The sequence below is a fragment of the Papaver somniferum genome, unplaced genomic scaffold (genome assembly GCF_003573695.1).
Source record: "Papaver somniferum cultivar HN1 unplaced genomic scaffold, ASM357369v1 unplaced-scaffold_128, whole genome shotgun sequence".
Taxonomy (NCBI): Eukaryota; Viridiplantae; Streptophyta; class Magnoliopsida; order Ranunculales; family Papaveraceae; genus Papaver; species Papaver somniferum.
The window spans coordinates 3,401,289-3,408,698 of record NW_020621936.1 but is presented as its reverse complement, the minus strand read 5'-3'; the positions used below and the strand labels follow the sequence as shown (position 1 = coordinate 3,408,698).

The 7,410-nt window shown below is 33.9% G+C and overlaps 1 long non-coding RNA gene across 1 annotated transcript; it reads left to right on the top strand.

The window, feature by feature from the left end:
* The first annotated feature begins 633 nt into the window (after positions 1-633).
* On the top strand, positions 634-1,959 carry LOC113331786. Its single transcript, XR_003351186.1, has 2 exons — positions 634-807; positions 1,396-1,959. It is a non-coding gene; the product is annotated as an uncharacterized LOC113331786 (long non-coding RNA).
* Positions 1,960-7,410: the final 5,451 nt, after the last annotated feature.

Below are 7,410 nucleotides of genomic sequence, written 5' to 3'. Positions count from 1 at the left end.
GCGCCATCGGTAACTGGTCATGCCATTCTCTAGGATTGTCATGTACTGTTCGACTGAGAATCTGGATCAACGTATTATTGGTACTCTCAGCTTGCCCGTTTCCTTGAGGATAATATATAATGGAGAAGACTTGTTTAATTCCATATTCTTCAAGTAACTCTCGTACCTGTTTGTTGGCGAAGAGAGTGCCGTTATCAGTGATAATATGCTTAAGCACACCAAAACGACAAATGATATACTCTTTAATGAAAGCAGAAATTGTTCCTCCTGTAGTGTAACGAGACTCAAGCTCGTCAACGCGATTAGACCAGTCATGAAACGACTAAGACGTTATTGACCCGATTAATTAGAGAGGAACGTTAATTAATAGAAATTAATCTAACAACTATCCAGTTATAAAATTAGTATCACTAGATAGGTCTCAAAAAGTTATGCGAGATAGACTACTCGAACGTGTCTTTCAGACACCGGACGAAGAAGATATCACTGGATTAGTATGAAGGGCAAATAATCATTCTACATCTAGACCGCCTGGCTTCCCTTATCAATTCAATGGGTGCCTTTATAATTTCAGTTGCCTTATCATCACCAAATGTGTCGAGAGAAAATCATTTCTCTTTTCTTATTCCCTTTCCTTCTTCTTTCATCTTCTTCTCTGTTTCTCTTCTCCTCATCTTTGTCGATTTTATTCTCAGTGGTTTGAGCTTGAGTCTCTCGAAATTAGATCTTAGAAATCTTGTAGTTGTTGAGTTGAGGGAGAAGGTGACGCTGCTGCTGTCGTTTGAGTTCTGGAAAAGCAGAATTCTGGTAAGCAGAGTTAGGGTTTCGTTTTTGATTGAAATTTCTTTATGAAATTGTTTGTTTTGATCGATTATAGAGTGGGTTTGTTATTAATTGAAGTGTAGATGAGTTTATGAAGTTTGATTTCAATTTCATAGAAAGTTAGGGTGGCTGTTCTTCCCTAAATCAACCAGAAGTTAGGGTTCTTGTGAATTAGGGTAATTGAGTCGGTTTCTGCTGACGAAGAAGATGAATTAGATTGAGGTGATTGAAGTTGGGATTTTAATTCAGGATTTTGCAGAGAAGAATCGGAAGTTAGGGTTCAGAATATAGAAGTTAGTTTTGTGTAGAATTGAGATGTGAATCGAATTAAGGTTAGATGATATGAAGATGGGTCTGTTGCTGTTTCAATGGGGTTGATGATTGTAGGTTGAATTACAGAGAAATGATTGCAGAGATTGAAATGAGTTAGAATAAATTTGATTTCAGTTAAGATATGAATGTGAAGTTGAGTTTGTTTAACTGACAATGAGGATTTTACTTATTGAAGTTTAAGTGTGCCTGAGTTGAAATATGAAGTGAATGGTGCTGATACCAAATTGGTTGCTGGTGCAGGACAAAGCAAAGAAGTTGAGTTGAGTATAGTATGAAGCTGTAATTGTTTGTTGGGTTTGTGTTCGATCACAGGGAGGAAGGAAAGATGGTGTTATTATTGAATTTGTAATGATGTGGTTTATATGAGTTCTAGATGATCTGGGATGCAAGCTGAAGTGATTTTGAGTCCTGAGATTGACATGTTGGGTGGTTGTAATTGAGTAGGGTGATGTTGTCAAGTACAAGAACAAGAACTGAGCTGAAGTTTAGAGGATTGACTAGGATTGTTGGACTACAGGAACATGGTTTTAATTGAGGAACCGTGCTGATGCTATGATGTTTAAATTGAAGTTACAGGGTTTGGTGTTTGAAGATATAGTTCCGAAGAATACTAGTGTCATAAGGAGTTGCAGTTAAAGATTATGTATGATCTGTGCAGGTGTTAGGAATGGAGATAGTGGTGAACTGTATTATTTGCAGTTAGAAATAGTGTACGTTTCAGTTAAGAAGTTTTACCACTAGAATTGTATTGCTGAAATTGTTGTTAGTAATAATAATTGTATGAACTCTGGTATTCTGATTTGAGACCTGTTAGTCATCCTAGTCAGCTTAGCTGACTCAGTTTATCTGACCGAGCTGAACTGTGTTGACTCACCGAGTTACCTATCTTGACCTGAGTTGACTCAGTAAATCGAGTTGGACCTTTATCCTTGGCTTTGACTTGCGTTGACTGTTAGTTGAACCATTGACCATTAGAAACTGTCAGTTGACCAGTTTGACTGGGCCTTGTGTATGTGCCGAGTGTGGTGGACATGGACTTAGACCCTTATGGTTAGGGCTGAGCAGTTGGACCGCAATCCACGGATTCAATCGGGACCAACCGTTCGTTTGCGGATGGATGTCCGGACCGTTCGTTAATGGGTTGGATGCGGATGGAATATTTGAAATCCAACGGATAACGGATTGGGCTTGGATGCAACCATGAAAATCCGTTGGATATCCATATCCGTTAAATTAAGGGCATTTATATAGTTCCAGAAAATACTATGGATCATTTATGAATTTTCAAGATGTTTGCTTGGAGCGTTACACATGGCATTTTTATATTTGTATACATATGTATAGGATATGTAGGTTTTATAAGGAGTCATTTGCGTTAGCTTTATTTTATTTACTATGAATTTTAGCTAAAACAAATCCATTGGATTATCCGCATCCAATACGTCTATCCGTGCATCCATTGGATGCAAATCCGTTGGATCTGAATTGGATGCGGATGCCAAATTTGAAACCCGTAATGCAATGGATTGGATGCGGATGAGGCGAAAACTGATAGACACATTTTTGTGTCTACGTTGTCCTTAATTTCATGTATTGTTGGTACTCGATTTTTGTACTTATTATGGTATTTTATGTGTTTTTAGGTATTTTTGGAAATAAACATTCTTGGAAAAATCAGCTCGAAAAGTCGTCTAAAGCACCGGAAGGAACGTGTTATTCGGACTCTCACTTTTGGATAAGGGGCGCCCAAATGATAAGGGGTACCCAAAGGATATTTGCACCCAAGCAGCTAATCAGAGACACCCCTCATGGCATCTGCTATTCGCACCCAAGGACCGGATAGGGGGCACCCATCTTCTTCTTCACGGGAAAGATATTTGGCGGGAAAAGAAATCTCAACTGTGTGAGATTCTGGTCATGATATTATGGGGATATTTGTGTCTTTAAGACATGATTATCTTCTTACCATAACAGTAAGATTTTGTACGTGTCTTGAATGGAAGGAAATCGTATACTTTTGGATATTTTCGAAAACAGGGAAGGATTTATTCACGGAATTAATTGAACATATTCTCTTCATTATTTGGCTCAATTAAATGAGAAGATTTGGATAAACCATACAACTCAGAAGACGTGTGAAAATGGAGAGGAAATATTCCCGTGAAATACTTTCATTAACTGCAAAGGTTTTTTGGAGTAATGGAGATGATTGTCGACCTAAGATTGGCTTCACAATATAAATAAGAGTGTCTTGGGTATCAGTGAGGGGATGGAGAGTTTGGGGATCGTTTAGAGCAGACCCGGTTTAATCATTATTTTCTCCCATTTCATCACTTGTAAACACTTTTGAGCAATGAAAAATTATTCTGAGTGTGTTTCCATAATGCGGAGCTAGACCCCAATCCTTGGGGCTATGGAGGAAGCCGTTGTTTCGGTAAAAGTGATACATTTCTATTTTTAATTAATTATAACAACTCTATTATGATTTTTTCTTTGAATTAAAACTTGATTATATGATTTTAATTAGTTAGGTGTATTTTCTCTTGATAGAATATGCTTGCTTTAGGGTTTTGATATTCTATGCTTGGATTAACATCTACTCTTTTGAAAATCTACATGTCTAGGCAATACTATTAGAATCAATTTGAATGTTGAGTTGCATAATTATTGTTTTATTAAATCACCAATATCAACCAATGGTGGAATCCTAGCCCCGGTCTCTCCATAATTTTTACAACACTTTTTAGTTGAGTTTGTTATTTTTATTTATAAAAATTAAGTCTAAAAAAATCTTCCTTCACAAGTCTCAACGAACCTTTTACTACAACATCATTGAAAATAACCATCAAAAACCGGTCCATACCGACCCATGCTCACCCCTACTTATGGTCTGAATTGACCTGTGGTTTCTTCTACAAAGTTGTAGATGTTTTTAAGACATATCTAGTGGACTATAGATTCTACCTAATTGAATTAGTAAACCTTTAGATGTACTAAAGATAGATAATGAAAAGGTCTAGAACCATTAATGGGCTTAGAACCATTAGATAGTTCACTTAACCTAATATTAGAGAATTGTACGAGATTATGATTTGAGCCTTATATGAGCCTTTTGGCTAATTCTTAGAGTGCTTCTGTGATTAAAAATTAGTCGTTATTAACAACGATCGATTCAAAGGATGATCCAGTAGATTGAACATCTCGAGGTAGGCGAGACTTGTCATCGAAAGAGGTGAGAATCGATAACAAACTCTCCTGTATTCATTATTGTTTTATAAATCTATCTTTTGTGAAAACCATGCATATCTTTGTTACTATATGATAGTGTATGCATGTATTATCTGTGTGTAATACAAACTAGTTTTCTTTTACATTTTGGGATGGGCTTGGATCTTTAGAAACAACTAATATCTGTGTTTTGGGAGTATTTACTTATTTTCAAATGTGATTCTTTCCATTGACTGGAAAGTGGTTAAAATCTTTATTTGTTGTTAGCATGAAAGGGAGAAGGTTTCCTTTTTATTGGTGTGAGATGTATGCTCCCAAATGTTATATCTATTTATTGCAAACCCAGATAGGCCTCGTTGGGTTGAATATTATATATGTCTAGTTTTAATTTGGCCATTATATTTTCCCTATTTTTGTACGGGGGCAACACATGTCTCATACATGTATGTTTACTGTTCTTTTAAATTACTTTCAAAAGTTATTATATTATGTTTTGGTGTTTAGAGAGAATGATGTTGAGAATATTATATAAGATTGTTGGATTTACACGTGGGTGGATTGTGGGCTCTGCACTGTGTAAGCACTTCGGTCGGATATAATGTTGTTACCATTTGTTGTCTTTGAATACTTGCTATGTAGAGTGCGCGTAGAATAAGGTACTGGTAAGGTACATATCGTTTATGACTTGAGGACGGAAACCTCATGGGCGCTTTAATGATCATTGAAGAATCTGCAACAGTCATGCCTTGCTACTCCGAAGGAAGACGTCGCTCAACTATTATTTATGTTGTGAATGTGTGCCGGTTTATTGGTTGGTAAATTTTATATTTTCAGTACTACTTATTACTTTAATATGCTTTACAGTCTTTCTGTTTTTATCGGTTTTCAGTAAAACCTGCACTTGAAAGTTAGTTGTTATTTCTACGGGGCACCCCTTTAAGGGATGATGTGCTCACCCATTCCCACTTTCAGTTTCAGAGTCAGATTCAGATCAAGTTGTGCATGTGGCGATGAAAGCTTCGGGGGGTTGGTTTCGTTAGTTGGTTAGCTTCCGCTATGTTTATTTTCGTGTTTATATTATATTTGTAACCCAACTCATTATGAAATATGTATCACTTGAGAGGATTTTTTGTATTTATTTTAGAGAGGGTATAGATTCGGGTTAATCTTTGTTTAGAACTTCTTTCTTAGTGTTTTTAATAGATGTTATAAATCGTTAGTGCCTCATTTTATGGTTAATCTCTTGGATTAGTCAGCAGCTAGCTTAGGGGGCGCTACAGAGTTGGTATCAGAGCTCACTATTAGATCTTACATGGGAACAATAGGAATAGCCAGTGCCAGTTAGTAAATGAGATTAATTTAGAACTGGGTTGGGTTGTGAGATAAATCTTAATCACTAAAAGCAATCAAGAACTAAAATATTTTGAATTGATTGATTGATTTGTTCAGCATGATGATTGCTTGTTTCTTGTATAGTGTGTATACATTTTAAAGTAAAAATTGTAGGTTGAAACCAGTTACATGATAGTTTAGAAATTTTAATAGATAACTAGAAATTAGTTAGTCTCAATTAAATAATACTTAAATAATCTAGCACTGGAGAATAGTAAGGTTTGTAATTCTGGTATGTTTGTGTTGTCTTTGTTCGTAGGAAACCATCGTCAGGTCTTGCTAACCTGGACAGGCCAACTACAAGCATGGATTACCATTCATGTTAGGAAGACTTGCTTCTATTAGTAAAACTGATAGATCCCAAATTTTACTTAGAAAATAATAGAGTACCTTTTCTTGTTATTAGAACCATTAATCTAGTAAATTAGAAATGAAGTTAAATTGTAAAAGTAATTAAGATAATAGTTCGACCTTTAATGATAATAATAATAATAAATGATAATATGATCATTAATAATCATCACAATAGAAGTAATATTAACACTTATTCAAAATAGTATTGTATTGAACTTTATTTAATTAAAATCTTATTAGTAAATGTATAACGATGAAAGTAATAATTAGGATCAAGTAGATACGCAAAATTGTTAGTAATAATCAACGATCAGATTTTTGTAAATTAAATAAAATTAGAAATACATTCTTGTGCATTGAGACCAGATAGATAATATCAGACTTGTTAGATTAGACCTAAAAACGTGCGGTTATACGACATAAAATAAAAAGACTAAAATTCTTAATAATCTTATAACCAATTTTTCTTTAGTTCAATAACTTATTAAGTTGACCATTATAAATTAAACAAATATGCGTGAAGAAACAATTATAGTATTTGAATACTTAGTACAAAAATAGACTTGAAAGGAAATAAATTCTTATATTAATAGGATACTTTACATTAAAGACTATTAGAATACATTATAATTTTATGCAGACTCAGATTGAAATAATATTAAGTTACCAACGCTAATATTTATTATGATATATATAGTACACAGACTCGATATGATTAGGTAAAATGAATCATAGTCATACTTAGAAAATTAAGACTTAGTGTACCAACGAGACTATAAACAAACTAATAACGATAATAATAAAGATATAGAAAATAGTAACACTGCTGATAATAGTATTTCAATAATTTTGTTAATAGAAAATTTATAGTAGATAATATTATTTGGAAAATCTATATATAGTATAATAGTAAGTTAAAGTATCAGATATTATAGATTTACGTGAAAACAAATTTGGATTAGCTATATGAATAAATGTATAACAAAAATGGAACTACCTCAAATTAATGAATTAATAAATATTAGACGTTAAATTTTAGCGCGTAGAACTTAGACATTCCTATTTGATAGAATTTAATTCAGCATAGTGAGCTTAGAGATTATCATCTTATGAATAGAAATTGGTGTAAAGAACTTAGAGACAATCATATTATAAATTAGAAAAAATTAGCTTAGTGAACTTAGAGCTACAAATTTTAGATTCTAGTTGTAGAGAATCTTATAGGCTTATGTTTCATTTCTTGTTGTTTCGAACTCATTTGAAATGAGTTAGTTTTTGCGC